General features: G+C 49.3%; 2 pseudogenes; one reads left to right on the top strand and one right to left on the bottom strand.

Annotated features, from left to right (window-relative positions):
* The window catches only part of LOC137467236 (zinc finger protein 252-like), a 158,569-nt pseudogene that overhangs the window by 111,195 nt on the left and 31,599 nt on the right, over positions 1–15,775 (bottom strand).
* Positions 7,126–9,231, top strand: LOC137467237 (serine/threonine-protein kinase pim-1-like; annotated as a pseudogene).

Here is a 15,775-nt window from a genome sequence, read left to right as displayed (position 1 = left end):
TTCCTTTTTTTATTGCCCAATGGGAGCTACTTTCTGGCTAATGTTATGAAGGTGGTGGTGTATGAGGGGAAATTAATACATTATCACATTGCACTATTGGTATTGGAAGTGGTTCTTCACACACTGGGTAGCAGACATATAAACTTGTTTGCCAGATGGTGTTGCAGATGCAAGAATTTTACAAGGGCTCAGAGGGATGCTGGACAAGTACTTGAAAGTGATATCTACTTGGGGGTTGCAAAATAGACAGGCCACAATAGGCTCAGGAAATCTCCTGAGCTGAAAATAGATGGAGAGGAGGGGGGGCACTAAGGGTAGGGAAATATCGTATATAAATGTTCTATATTTTTTCTTCTTGCTGTTGAAAAGAGACCACTAGACTGGATGAGCCTTTAGTTTTGCCATTACAAACATTTTTATATTCTTATTTAAGTAACAAGTTGTTGTGTGAGAGGATTTTTCTGGAACAGGAAATTAATGTTGAAGGTGGAGAAAACCCAGAACTGCTTAAATGTAGAAAATCAGTAATATGTTTTGTGATCCATATTGCTAAGGAAAGAAAAATGAGAGACCACTTTAATGCTGAAAGAATATCAAATGTGAATACTTTCTCAGTTACTGACTGCCTAAGTTTGCAGTCTTGCCTTTTTAGCTTTTATATTTCACCTTATATTACCGTCAGGAATAGATCGTCATTGTTTTGTGGTGACTTCTACTGGTAGTTCACCAGGTACATATAGAAGGCATTTTCTGGTCTAGCTGTCTGTCTCCTTCATCCTACATGCTTCTTTCTGTGGTAGAACTTAAGTTCCGTAACTTGCACTACAGTACGCATATACTATTGATAAAGGAAAAAACGGCTGTAGCACTATGTCTGCTAAAGATATTCTTCTTTTTCAGAAAGCAGATCCTTATGTGGAACAATTAAAGGAGACATGGTCAAGTTATAGTTCATGGGTCAGTTTAGTGACTCATGATACTGAAATTTTTTATGCACTTACTTTAATCTTGTTTTTTTCATTTGTCTCATCCTTCATTGGGGTTGGCCTTGCATGCTGAATTCTTCTCTTTTTATTGCATTATGGTTTTTAATGTCTGCACAAACTCCTCTGAAAAACAAGAGTGTGGTTGAGGTGCCTCTAAAGAAACAGAGATGCCAGGGCTTGAGTGGGCTTTTTGAATTCACTCACTCTGCATGTCCTGACTACCAGAGCTGGGTTATAACTTGTAAAAGTCACTAGAAACAGCTGACTTTCTTATCATCCATAAAATTTAAATTTGCATCTGGCAGACTTTTTGTTGCCAAAAAAGTTTAGGAAAAAAGTTACGGTTATCATTGTTACTATTGCCCTTCTTAATTTTATTAGGATTAATGATGATGGTGAAAATTATAACTGTCCTTACTCCCAGAATTGCTCTACTTGATATTAAGAAGACCAAAACTCTGCTGCAGTGGTTTCTTTTGCCTGTTTTAATGTTTTACTGGGTAATATCAGCTACAGACTTTTATCAGCTATCTGAAGTTACTGCTTGCTGATCATTAGCATGACTACAACCCATGAGTTTATAGATATCCTGAAACCATTCAAGAATAAGTTCTGCGAGAAGGTATTTTTCCAGAAAATCTATCTGTAAGAAAAACTGCTTTTTGCATCCTGCCAGTGTATTAGTGGTGTGAGACAATAGCAATTTAACAGTCATTTTCTTGGTACAAGTTATTAGTCATCTTTGTTCTTTTGAGGAGATATTTTCAGTGGTTTGGGTTTGGGGTTTTTTGGGTTTGTTTTTTTTTTTGGTTTTTTTTTTTTTTTGCATTAATGGCACTTCTGTCACCATCTGGCTTAGTCAATTACAGATCTCCAGAATAACAAAACTCACAGTTTGCATGTATGTCTCTGTTTTTCTTGGGGTCCGGAGAAATGTGACTATTCTGCATTTCCTAGAAAGGGAGTTGTGAGACCTCAGCCCTCATTGCACATTACACAGAAAGAATCTGTAATGAGCTCTTTCTGTGCCTCAGGAGGAGCACAAAGCAGCTGGAGCGGGACTAAGAGTCCAGACAGCTGAGCTCAGTGGGGATGGAGGATGGTCAGCACTACAGAGAAAATGTTCGATAGCTTGTCAATTCATGACCCTGAGGTCCGAGAGGCTTCCATTCCCTCGGACAAATGCTGATCCCCATTAATATGAATGGTTGAACTTCATTTGACATCAGTCAGTCCAGGGTCTGAGTGCAAGTACATTATTCCCCGTGCCATTAATGCATGTCACATACCCCAGCTAGGCAGATAAGGGAAATAGAATTTTCAGTAGTCATTGTTGTTTTGCTTTGCAGTACTGTGTGGAGGTGGTCAACTCCTCATGCGTGATTATCTTCAAGATATTTGTTGCACTTTATAAAGTTCATCGGCAAACTTGTGCTTACTTCTTAAAAGTAGTCTGCTGTGTCATGTAGCCCATTTGACTGGGTAGAAAGAAGCATGCCATGTTTAAGATAGTGACACTGATAATTAGCTGTTACTATCTAATTCCACTTCTTTTTTTCACTTCAATTCCTCCTAGAATATCTAGTGAGTACATTTAGCATCAGTTTCCCCAGCAGAAATAGTAGGCACACATTTTCTTTACAATGACTCCATGATGTATGTACTAGTTACTGTTATATTTTAAGTTGAATGTACGAAAGGTATTATATAAGTTTTGAAAACTACCTTAATAGTGTTTTATTCTTCTCTAGGCACAGGAATTTTGATTTTGTATTGTGATTTAAATAGACAATAACTAAAAGTGAAGGCTTTAGTTTCTTAATTGGTTGTCACATATTTTAGGGGTGGTTACCATTTAGTTTGGTAAAGGATCCGAAGACTCAGATTCCTTTTGAACAGCCAATATCTAGTTTTTCTGATGATTTATTCATAGCAGTTAGGTTTTTGCAATTCCTTGTGAGGAAATTGCCCTTCATAGGATCTGTCTATGTAAGGTTATTGTATAATGCATGCTCATTTGCTTAGTTGTATTTGTAAGCTCCAGCTGTGCCCATCACTTGCTAAATCTGTCATTAAAGGATTTTGTTTTTAATTCTGCCTGGCTTTGTTTTCAGATGTCTCTGAATTCCTTCCTGTGTTGAGTCACAGCTGTGAAAAGAGAAATCTCCCTCTTTAATTCAAGGGGTCAGTGGTTTAAAAGCACTAAAGCCTGGTGGGGAACAGCTTAAGGAAGGTAGTTAATCATAGTGACCCCAAGACTTCATAAACTTACACAAGGCTCATCTGACAGGCAGAGTCCTGGATATCTTCAAGCCCTGGTTTCTTTGAGGAGTAACTGTTTTGCCAGGGAGTGGAATCCTCTATGGAACAAGCACCAGTGATGGGTCTTTGCCACCTGCTCAGCTGTGGCTATAGAAACACAGCTTAATCTTCTCCACCACATTTCTTTTTCTAGCTAAGCCAGCATGCAGCCCAATTCCTTTCTAGTAGTTTTTTTCCCTGCAATGTTGAGAAATATTTAATGTGGTAACTACAATGGCTTCCACTTCCTGGTGTCACTGGGACATAATAGACTGGCAGGAAAGAGCTGCTGATCTGGATAGAAAAGAGAGGTCAGGAGGGAACACACAGATGGTCTTGTGTGCTGGGCGAGCAGAAGTCATTGGCGTGGTTTGGGTGTCAATAATTCATCCAGTGGCATTTTTCACCCAACTTCTTCAGACTCCAGTGGGGAAATCTTGGAATAAATCCCCCTCTTGTCTCCGTGCAGGCAAAAGCCTTATTTCACATACCATGTTAATAACTGTGACACTCAGCTGTGGGCTTAGTTTTCACGGGATGGGCAAACCAGGACCATGTGGGTGAACTGTACGTGGAAGCTGTGAGATACTGAATTAAGTGATACAGCTAATGCAGTGCCTGTACCTATGCTGTGTGTACTCCACTTGTCCTATGCACACATTGCTGTTCTTGGTACAGGGGTTGATTATCTGCCTATGGATCAGTTCTTGAATTGCTTCAGCTTTTGGACAGTGTTATAAAAGACAAGTGATCCTGTTTTCAGTCAGATTTTAATAGTGAAGTAGTTAATTCGTAAGCAGCTCAGGTAGACATTGCCCTTATCAGAAGAGTCTTTGGGAAGATAAGGTCACTAGAGAGTAGAAAAAGTCATTTGATGGCTGTCAGACATCCAAGTTTAAGTGGAAGGGTGTTGGATGTTGAGCAAGACCTTCAGTGTGTGATTCAGTTCAGTTATTAATTTGTCCATTAACTGCTAAAGGAAATAGTAGAAAAATTAGGATTGAAGGAGACATGAGGAAGTCATATGATTTTATTTGTATTTCGAAGGATGGATAACTTCAGCTTTGGATTAGATTGCTTAGAGCTATGTCCAGTCAAGCTTCAAATGTCTGCAAAGATGGAGAATCCACAATTTCTCTGAGCTCCTGTTCCAGTGTTGACAATCCTTTCATTCCCTGAGGAATGAAACCTCAGAAGTCCCTCAAGATTGAGATTGCCTCATCATCTTAGGGGACAAATGACTTAGGGGAAAAGGAAATGAGAAGTGTTTTACATCCTGCCTTTTTAATGTTGGACTTCTGGTTATGGAAACTAACTGGTTAACCATCTAAATTTTTTCCTTTTTTTCAGTGAAATACTGATTCATCCTTGCACACTGTGTCCTCACAAGACACAGGAAAGTTATTGTGATTTTAAACTAAAGTGGAAGTATTTCTGTGTTGAATGGAGGAGGTGATGCATGAATTCTTGGTTTCTTTTTCAGTAGGGCTGTTTCAGATTCCAGGAACTGTCATGATAGCACCCCTCATAAAGCAGCTTAAAAATAGCAAAACAACTGTTGCACCAAATATAAAGTGATTCCTGCTGTGTCACAAACAGAAAGGTTTTTGAAGCTCTGAATAGATAGCAGCATGTTGTAACCCTTGAAAATGGTAAAATTGATGATCAGAGGACACAGGGCTGTTAAAGCTTTGATGACCTGCTGTCTGAACCCATACTGGCAGTGTGTTTTTCCTTACACAGCTCTGTGAAGTTCTTTATAGAAAATGAAACTGTGATTGCTTGTAATTTTCTGCAGTTTGCACAAGCACTTAAATCACAAATAAAACACTGTAAAAAGTGGTATGTGAGTCATGGATCTCCCTGCAGGAGTTCCAAGTCTGTTGTCCCTGTGGAGAAGGTTGGCTGTGTGACTAGGGGGATGTGGGTACTGGTCCTGACGGCTAGTGTGATGTTATCCAAGGGATGTCATCTCCTATGGCAGCATTAAAAGAAATCCAGCTACCTCTAACAAGGATAGAGGGTAGAGAATGGAGACATTAAAGCTTTTAAAGTGCTCAGATGCTGTGATGATGAGTACCTGAGGGAAACCCATCAAGAGGAGCAGGTCCCCATTGAGTCAATGACTTGTGTAAGCTCACAAGTGGGATTTTTTATAGAGACTCTGCTGATTCTCTGTCACATATACTCCAAATTTAAATGAAATCAAGTGTTTAAAAAAACCAGGAAGAAAGCAAATGTGTTCAGTCTAACAATAAAATAACTGGGTTATTGGGCCAACAGATGATCACTGCTGTGCAGTGTACACGTTCATATGTGTATCACTTTACATTTTAGCTGCACAAAATGTTGATCCAAAATTAGGTGGACAATGCATTAAAAAAACCCGTCTCCAGTAGACTTCAAGAATATAGTAATGAATTTTTAAATCAATTTGTTGAAAGTGGAAATTAAAATCCTTCCGGCATGTCTTTCCCTATAGTGTAGTTTATATATGAAATCCTGCAGACTGTGCTGCACAGAGTTCACTGACAGTGCATCAAATAATGAGGCCATACGTTGATGAAAGGAATTTTAGTAAAATATGCCATTGGATATACAGCAAACAGATTTGATCAAAGCCCAGCTGCCGTATGAAGTAGACATTTTTTAAGCATTACTAAACTGCATTAGCCTGAATTATTTTGAAAGTTATGATTTGACTTCTACACAGCTGACAATAAACTAAATAGTACTGGCAGTTAAGGAAACATGCTTTCAGGATTTGTAAAATAGAAAAAATAAAAAAAAATTTTATTATATTAAGATGCCAACTACAACGTGCAGTTGCCTCTACTCAACATTTGTAACATTCTGTTTTTATCGGAGAGTCTCACAGACTTTAGATTTTTATTTTTTAATCATTGCTGGAGAGGTAAGTGCAGTGCTTGGGTCAGGTACAAATTCTGCACTCAGGGAATGTGCCCCGATAGGGTTTGATCCTCAGCGGGGACAATGCATGGCAGCGACCGAGGGGATTCCTGTTCCCCTGTGTAGGAGTCCAGACTCTGGGTCGGGGCTGACCAGGGCAAAGTTCCCGTGTTTGGACAGGCTCAGGGGCTGCCCCCGGGGAGCGGGGGGCTGGGCGCGGGGGCGAGCGGGCAACGGAAAAACGGACACGGGGACAAACGGCCCCGGAGCTTCAGTTGCAGCGGCAGCAGCGGCAGCAGCGGCAGCAGCGGCAGCAGCAGCGGCAGCGGCAGCACATACTCTATTGAGTGCCCTCTCGCATCTCCTCTCCCTCTCCTGCTGTCCCGCACCCTCTCCCGCTCTCCCTTTCCCGTTGTCCCCTCCTCTCCCAGTCTCCCTCTCCCCCTGCCGGGCCATGTCCCCAGCCCGCCCCCGGCCCCCGGCGGGGCTGCCCCGTCCTCATCCCCGTCCCCGTCCCCGGCCGTCCCGCCGGGGTCTCGTCTCCGCCCGGCTCTGGTCGTGCTGGCGGTGGCGCTGCTGGGCGGGCATCAGTGCCTGGAGCTCGGGCGGCACCGCCGCCCTCTGGCTCCGCCTGGCCCGAGCCCGGCCCCGGCCCCGACGTGGGCTCCAGTCCCGGCCCCGGCCCCGGCTCCTCCCGGGCCCCGCGGAGGACACACGCGGCGCGGCCGCTCCCGCCGCCCCCGCTGCGGCTTCCCCGGCCCGAGCTCCGCCGCTCGGCAGCGCGGCCGTCGGCCCCGAGCCGCCGCTGTCCCGTTCCAGGGACAGAACGCCTGGGGAGGGCCGGCCCGGGGCGCTCGGGGGGCGCTCGGGGGCCGCTCCTGGCCCCGGGCCGAGCGCTGACAGCCCCGTCCCGCCCGCAGGGAAGGCGCAGGAGGAGGCCCTGCAGGAGCGGTACCGGCTGGGTTCGCTGCTGGGCAGCGGCGGCTTCGGCAGCGTCTTCGCAGCCACGCGGGTCTCGGACGGCGCCCCGGTGAGCGGCGGGGCCGGCGGTGGGCGCAGGAGAAGGGGGCGGAGGAGGAGGAGGATTAGCAGGAGGAGGAGGGGGAAGGCGGAGGAGGAGGAGGTGGAGGGGGCGGAGGAGGAGGAGGATTAGCAGGAGGAGGAGGAGGAGGCGGAGGGGGCGGAGGAGGAGGAGGATGGGGCCCGGCGGGGCGGGCGGCGCGCTCAACCCACTGCTCTCTCTTGCTTGCAGGTGGCCATCAAAAGGGTGCCACGGAACCGCGTCCGGCACTGGGGCGAGCTGGTGAGTGAGCGGGGCCAGCGGCAGAAGCCGGGCCGTGCCGGGTGGCGAGGAGCCGGGGCCCGGCAGGGTGGGAGCCGCCGGGAGCCCTGCAGGGAGAGCGGGCATGGGCTGAGCGGGGCATGCAGAGCATCCCGGGCTGGCTGAGGGGTTCCCCAGCCCTGGCACGGCATCAGCCCCACTGACGGCATCGCGTTCCTCCCGCAGCCCGACGGCACCAGCGCACCCCTGGAGGTCGTGCTGCTGGACAAGGTGTCCTCTGGCTGCACTGGTGTCATTCAGCTCCTGGAGTGGCTTGAGCTCCCTGACAGCGTCGTGCTGGTGCTGGAGCGTCCGGAGCGGTGCCAGGAGCTGTCGGGTTTCCTGGCGGAGCGGAGGTTCCTGCCGGAGGAGGAGGCGCGGGGGCTGTTCCGCCAGGTGCTGGAGGCCGTGCGGCACTGCACCAGCTGTGGGGTCCTGCACAGGGACATCAAGCCTGAGAACATCCTGCTCGACCTGGCCACCGGGCAGCTGAAACTGATTGACTTTGGCTGTGGCGCCTTCCTCCAAGACACAGCCTACACCCAGTTTGCAGGTGAGCTCTGCCGGGGGATGCTCCTGGGCATCTCATGGCCCAGCCGGGGTGCAGCCCCAGGGCTCCCCCTATTGCAACCAGGATGGGATTAATGCTGGAGCCAAGCTGATTTGGGTGGGGGTGTGAGGGGGGCCAGCTCCAGCCCTGCCGACAGCCTTCAGCACCCACTGTGGCCTGGGCTAAGGCTGGAGCTGGGGCAGCCAGCCTGACAAAAACCCCAGTGGGGGTAGCAGAGAGGGGCGTCTGACCCTGTGCCCTGGATGGTTTGGTGTGCAGGCGAGAAGGGCTTGGACTGCTCTGCTCCCATTGTTTGCATTGACTGGTTAACATTTTTGGGGGGCCGTGCAGGCGGGGAGTAGAGCGGGCTTTCTCCACCACTGGATGAGTTTTGCTTTTGTGTGTCATGGTTGGGCCTTCCCAGGATTTCTGCTGCCCTCTTCCAACACCAGTGGCTTCTTTTCCAGCCCCAAGTCTGTACACAAGTCCCAGGTGCTGGTGAGAGGGCAGCAGTCACCCTGTGTGCCACTGGGGCAGCCCCCACATGCCATGGGGTGCTGGGGCCAGGCTCTGGGAGCAGCAGCGTCCCCCTGATGAACTCTGTCTGTGTTCCACAGGAACCCTGTCCTACAGCCCACCAGAGTGGATCCAGCACCAACGCTACCACGGCGAGGCAGCGACGATCTGGTCCCTGGGCCTCCTGCTGTACCACCTGGTCATGGGGAAGCACCCGTTCAGGAGGGGCCAGGAGATCATCTGGGGGCGGATCTTGTTCCCACGACGGCTCTCTCAAGGTGGGTCCTCATCTCTGGCCATGGGGGCAATACCAGTGCTGGGAGACAGCAGCAGCTCATGAGCATCCTGCTCTGGCAGCTGCTGAGGAGGTGGCACATGTCCTGCTCTCCTGCTCTCCTCCAAACACAGAATCCATGGGGAAGTTTAGGCCCAGCTCTGGGCACACCCAGCATGGCCTGTGCATGGGAACAGGGGGGCAACTTCTCCAACTGACTGGTGATTTCTGGTTTGTTTCCCCAGAGTGCCAGGATCTCATTAAGAGGTGTTTGTCCATGCAGCCCTCGGACAGGCCGTCCTTAGAAGAGCTTTTCCGTGATCCATGGGTGCAGGGTGGTCTTCTGCCCTAGAAGATGGGAGAGATCAACGTGCACAGTTGGATCCAGGGGCCTGGCAGGTAACAGCTCCACACTTGTCCTGGCAATCAGTGGCAAAGCCAACCAGACTGGTTTTGTCCTGCCTGTGTCACTGCCCAGGGGTCATCAGATGGGAACACGCAGCCCTTGTGCTGGAGCTGAGCTGCTCTGCCCAGCACTGGTGGCCACCATCTGAGCTGGTTTTGCTTGTCCTGGTTCCCTGACAGCTGGGGCCCTGGGCAGAACCTTGACAGCCTGGGCTCACCTCAGGGAAGGAGGAGGCGGCCCTGGAGAAGCTGTACCAGGTGGGGCTGCTGCTGCTGGGGACAGTGAGGACGACATCAAAAATGACAACCTCTTCCTCCACCTGGTCACCGGCAGCTGAAGATGATGGACTTTGATTCTGGCGCCTTCTCCAAAGCCAGGCTCCACAGGGAATTTGCAGGTGAGTCCACACGCAGGGGGATGCTCCCAGATTTGGGCATTGCACAGCCTGGCCGGGAACCAAAGGTTCCCCCTTTGCTGGGGAGGATGCAGCTGATCCTTCAGTCGGCTGCCAGGCTGCTTTTGGCAGGGCTGGGGGGATGGGCTGGGGTGCTGATGAAATGGGAGTGGGCTCCTGGCCCTGCCAACAGCCCCAGCACCCACCGTGCCCCGGGCTGGGGCTGGGGCAGCCAGCCCGACACAAAGAAACCCCCATGGTGGGAGCAGAGGTGGGACTCCAGAACCTGTGCAGGGGCTGCTTTGCTTTGCAGGCAAGGAAGGGCTTGGGCTGCTCCACTGCCCCTGTTTGCTTTGGGATCACCGTTATTTTGGAGGGCAGTGCAGGGGGAAGGGAGAAAGCCTGGCCTTCCCTCACCTGTGGGTGGGTTTTTCCCGGGCATGCAGGGGTTGGGCCTTCCTTAATCCCCTGACAGAGATAAGATTTTTGACCTTTTTTCTTGTTCCCCTTTTTGTCTGTAATCTATTTTCAATAATTTGTTGTGTGTTTTTCTAGAGGAAGCGTTCCAGGTGGGGTCCAGTTTGGATGGAGAAATGCTTGGGTGCAGCTGTGGCGTGGATGGGCCGTGCCCTTGGAGAAGGCTGAGGACATCGTTTGGGACCAGCTTTTCTTCCAGCGGAGGATGGCGTGAGGTGGGTCCGGTCTGCTTGGCATGGTGGGATCAGAGCTTTGGGGAGATGGCAGCGAGCACAGGAGCATCCTGCTCTGGGCAGCTGCTGAGGGCTGGATGTGCCGTGGCCGGCTGCAGGCTGGGCACATGTCCTGCCCTCCTGCTCTGCTCCCACAGGCAGCAGGGATGGGCAGCTCTGGGCACAGCTCTGGGCACGGCCAGCATGGCCTGGGCACTGCGGGCGGCTGGGACAAGGGGACAGGAGCCTTCAGCTGACGGGCGCTTTCTGGTTTCTCTCCTTGCAGCCGGGCTCTGCGGGTGCTGAGGCTGCTCTGGGCTCTGCCAACGCTCTGCTGGAGCTCAGCACCGGGCCGCAATCAGCCAAAGAAGAAATGGGGTGACCTGCAGCACAGACCTGCTTGAGCATTTCAGCAACACAGCTCAAGTTTGCAGAGTGTACACCTCCAAGGGCAAACATGACACCACCCAAAAATTAAACTTGTTCAATAGCTTCTGAAATGAAATCAGTCTGGGATGACCCCAAATGACATTTTGCAGCTTGCTCAAGCTGTATCTCAGCCCTTCTCTGAACTGTTCTCTCCCCCACCTGCCTTTTACTTCCCAACTGCTCCCTCTTGTCCCCCAGTGAGTTCCCAGCCCATGGCAGTCTCCATCACACTGTTGCCTTCCTTGGTGCCCCTCACCATGAGGAAGGCCGAGCCCCAGGCTTAGGGACTCATCCTGTCACTGGCTGAGGAGCAGCAATGTCTCAGAGCTCCAGTGGGATTTTAGTGTCATTCAGAGCTGCTTTCCAGCCCTCAGCTCTCCTCACTGCTGAGCTCCCACTCCCTTTTCCTCGTCCTTGCAGCAGGATGAGCTCTGTGAATCCCCTTGAGCCTCCCCACTCTGCCCAGCCCACACACCCACCTCAGTTATGCTGAAGCTGCAGCTTCTCTGTCTCCTGTGGCACACCAGTCCAGTCCCCTGTGCGGGGAGCCCCAGCCCCAGAGCACAGCACTCAGCAGTGCACTCCGGGCTGGAGCAGCTGCCCTGCAGCCATGGCTTGGCTCTTTGTGGCAAGGGAATGCTCCCTGTTTGCAGCTGTCCCTGCAGGATGGCCCCAGGGCAGAGCCCAGCCGGGCTCCCACTGCAGCCCCTGAAGCATGGGGCAGACAGTGGTCCCAGAGCTGGGGTTCACGGGGAGCACCCGGAGCTGTGGCTTTCAGTCAGTGTTGGCAAATGTTGTGTTCTCATCTCCTGCAGCCTGTGGGGAAAGCAGCCTGTGCTGCCAGGCCTGTGTGTGCCAGGGGCTCTTGGATGTCTCTGTACCCATGGACAGAAGGCTCTGTGTGTGCCAGGGGCTCTTGGATGTCTCTGTATCCATGGACAGAAGGCTCTGTGTGTGCCAGGGGCTCTAGGATGTCTCTACCCATGGACAGAAGGCCCTGTCTGTGCCAGGGTTTCCATAATGTCTCTGTACCCATGGGTATGGAATAGCATGGACACTGAAAGTGTCAGTCCCGTTGCTTGCACGCTCCTTCCTTTGTGCACAAGACACATCCAGGCACACCCCCATGTACAGATACATTAAAAGGACAGGGAGGGACAGAGATTTCCCACAGTACTCTAACTTTGGCATAACTCACCTTTTAGCTGGTGGCCAGGGGATTTTTTTTCCCAGCTCTGTGTGAGAAGGTGTCCAGGAGCTGAAGGAGCAGCATTTAGAAGCAGTTTCAGGATTTCTAGGCAGGAAGTGGAGCTGACAACCATCCACGTAACTTGCCGTATTCATCAGGATGTGCTGCTGGTTCTTTGGGAATATGGCCCAATGGAGAGACGAGACTTGGAAAAATCCCAGCTCTCTGTGGGTTTGTGCAAAGGGGGAGCAGCAGAAACACTTTGTGTCTGCTTTGGGGACACAAGGTCCAAGGAGCTGCGGTGGCAGAGGGTGACCTGGGCTGGTGGCAGGTGAAGTCCTGGTTCATGGCATCCCAGAGTGGCACAGGACAAAGCTCCAAGCACTCCCAACCCCACTGATGAAGTCTTTGTGATGCTGCACATCCTATAGGAAAAGCTGCTGTCACACAATGCACTGGGATTTCTAAGTTTCATTTTAATTACTTTAGGTCCAAGTTTCAAACTGCAATGTTTTTGTTCTCAAGACACAGTCGTGCACAATCCATCTCTCATCCTCCTATTGCTTCAACACCAATTTAAAAAAATAAATCTTAATATTGGAAACAAAACCCAGTGTCTTTAAAAAAAGAATGCTGGGGTCAGTCAGTAAGATGGATCCAGGCCATCAGAACAGGCACAAAGTAAATGAGTTCTCCTTTTAAAAAGATCAGTTACCTCTTAAATCCAAAGTTACAGAAGATTTCATTACACATTTGTTTCTTTTTGTTTTCTCTTTCATATTTTTCTCATTTTTAAAATTTTTTTCTATTTCTTTTTAAGTAGATAACACATCATGTAAAATAGGTAAGATTTTTCAGCAAAAATCAGATTTTTCAGCAAAAATAAGATTTACAGCAAAATAAGATACATTTCTGATAAACAATGAAAATATTTACTCCTCTGTTTAATTTTCTCTGGATACCCTGTGGTAAAAAATCTAGCAGATATGAGAAGAGGTGTCAAGTGTTTGCTTTGGACTAAGCTGGAGTTCAGCACTGCTGACATCCTGATCCAGCCAAGAGTTGCAGAATTCTTTTGCACATCCCGAATGTGTTTGCAGGCACAGCACCTGCAGTGCTGACACACCAGTGCACGTGAATAACTCTGTTACTCCCTCACAGAAGTTGGGCTCTGCCCCAGAGCGAGGTGCTCCAGCCCTTTGCTCCTGGTTCCCGTGGGGAGCAGCTCCCTTCCCTCTGGCTGAGCTGCTCAGGCAGAGCCCGGCAGCTCCTGGCCCTGCAGGGCTGAGGCTTTTCCCCGTGGCTGGGCACAGACTGATGGAGCAGCACCGCTGAACACGGGCACACACAGGGACCAGCAGCAGCTGCCTTTGGCCACCTGAGGCTCCAAGGCCCAAACTCAGAGCAGACAGGGCTGGAAGAGACTCACAGGCTCCCTGCTGGCTGTGCTGCCCCACTTGTGCCCACCTGGGAGCCCCCAGGGCCAGCAGGGACTTGAGATGGCAGCCCTGGGCTCCTGGAGCTTGTGCAAGGAGCGGGGCTGGGGACTCCTTGTCCATGGGGAGCTTCCAGATGGAAAAGGCTGCTGTGCCCAGGCAGCTCCAAGGGCAGAGAAAGGAGGGTCTCCACCACGGGATCTGTGCCAGTCCCACAGTCCTGGGCAGCAGCCACCGAGCCCTCGGGGAGCAGAGGGCACAGCAAGAGGGACAAAAGCAGGCAAGGTCAGAGACTGGAGAGAGCCAGACCCGGCAGCAGGAACAGCTGCTCCATTGCACTCTTGGAGAAAGCTCTTGGCTGCTTCAAAGCGCTGAAAGGCGTGCAGGGCAGAGAGGAGGCCACACCAAACACTGCTCCTGTTTGCACAGCCTCCCCTCTCCGTGTCCCAGAAGGAATTGGATGGACTGTGCTCTTCTCTCCGAGTGTCTCGTTCAGCACGAGCAGCTGAGCACCAGGAGCTGAAGGAGCTGAAGCCTCAGGCCTCAAGAGCTGGGCCTGAGGAGACTTTGTGAGCAAATGAATGCTGCTAACATGGACCTGGCTGAATGCAGCAGATGGAATCATGGAATCACAGAATCCTTTCTGTTGGAAAAGACCTCTGAGCTCATCCAGTCCAGCCGGTCACCCAGCAGTGTCGAGCCCAGCACTAAACCACGTCCCTGAAGTGCCAAGGCCTGGACAACAGCCCTGAGTGAGGCCCTGAGCCAAAGGTGGCCTCTGGATGAACCTTCCAACCAAAGGTTATCTTTGCATCTGCTCACTTGTCACTGTAGAGCAGGATGGGAACGAAAATGACTCCAAATCAAAGGCAAAGAGAACGAACTCCGATCTATTTCAAATGCACCGCTCCATTTATAGAGAACATCGTGTGGACTGATTTCATTGGTCTTAGAGTAAAAACATCTCACACCACTGGTGTGCAGTGAATGACGCACGGTGGCAGAACCCATCTATAAACAATGTGAACAACAAGATAGATTAGAGAATTATTTACATTCTTTCCCAACTGTCTCCCAGGCTCTCGCCTGGTTAGAAAACCTTCTCTTTTTCTCTCTGACTGAACTGAGAATATCCACACCCTGCTTTCTGGGATTTCTGGCCCTGCCTCCTGTCCCAGAGTTTGGCAATTCCCCTTGCACAGCGTGCTGAGCTCTCCATGACCAGCTCGAGGGGTTTCTCAGCTGTTGCGTCCTGTGGCATGGCACAAGAATCTGCCTCCAATTAGCTCGGGAGCGCAGCTCCAGACACATGGGTTTGGTTGAGTAAATGCTATTTGTTTGGTGGGTAATGATGTTTTTCTAAGCTTATGCTTTATTCATAGCATGAGTGACATTTCTGCAAGAGGTAGTGATGTGTCTCTGGGTCTTAGTTCTGTTCTGGTTTTGGAAAATACACTTCAAACAGCTATAGCATTACACATTAGATAACCGGCGTATGAGTAAAATTACAGTAATAACTAGGGGCTTATGAATTAAATGAAATAAATATAGACACTAGGTTTTAAAAACAACAGGCCTTTACTATGATGAAAGGAATAATTTCGATTCAAGGGTGGAATAGATCTTGGGTTTGAATTTAATTATATGTTACAGTTTTGCAATTATCATTGTTGGATTACTCATGGGATTAAAATGCACATCTTTTAAAATGAAAGGTAGAAATATAGCTTTTTAAACATTTCATTTCAAGATCATTAGGTACATTATTACCTCAGCTACAAGACAATTTCATTTTTGCTCTGATGCTCTTTGATTTCTAACAGATAGGAAACAGCCTTCAGTGGTCTCTCTTCATTGTGTTTCTTTTTCTGTATTCCCATGTCTCGTCCTAAATTGCTTCTATTGAAGATCTGCAGTGGCCCAAATGACCATATTTGAGCTCTGAATTTGTTGTATCTCTCTTCCTGTTTTTTCTTTTGGCCTGTTTTCAGATTAATTATGTGAGACTAGATAAGCTTCACGGAAAAAAAAAGAGTCTATTTCATCATGTTAACCCAATAATCCTATCAGGCAGCATCAAACAAACAAGCTGTGTGTTTCTCCAGAGCCCTGAGATGAATACCTTTTTTGAAACATGGAGATTTATATTCCTGTGGGAATGTAAGTGATATCAAGGGCAGCAGATTTTGAGTGCAGCTGTAGTTACCATTAACAGAGGTAAGTATTTGAAGGAATTTTGATATTTCAGCCATGGTTTATTATCAAGGGTCTCTTGTGTGAAATATGCCAACCAGAACATAGATGACCATTGATTGCTACATTTGGCTTCATTAAAAAAAGAAAAAATAAAAAAAAGGAAGAAATCTTCTTAAAT

The sequence above is a fragment of the Anomalospiza imberbis genome, unplaced genomic scaffold (genome assembly GCF_031753505.1).
Source record: "Anomalospiza imberbis isolate Cuckoo-Finch-1a 21T00152 unplaced genomic scaffold, ASM3175350v1 scaffold_55, whole genome shotgun sequence".
NCBI classification, from domain to species: domain Eukaryota; kingdom Metazoa; phylum Chordata; class Aves; order Passeriformes; family Viduidae; genus Anomalospiza; species Anomalospiza imberbis.
The sequence above is the reverse complement of the archived record's forward strand: the minus strand, read 5'-3'. Positions and strand labels throughout refer to the sequence as shown.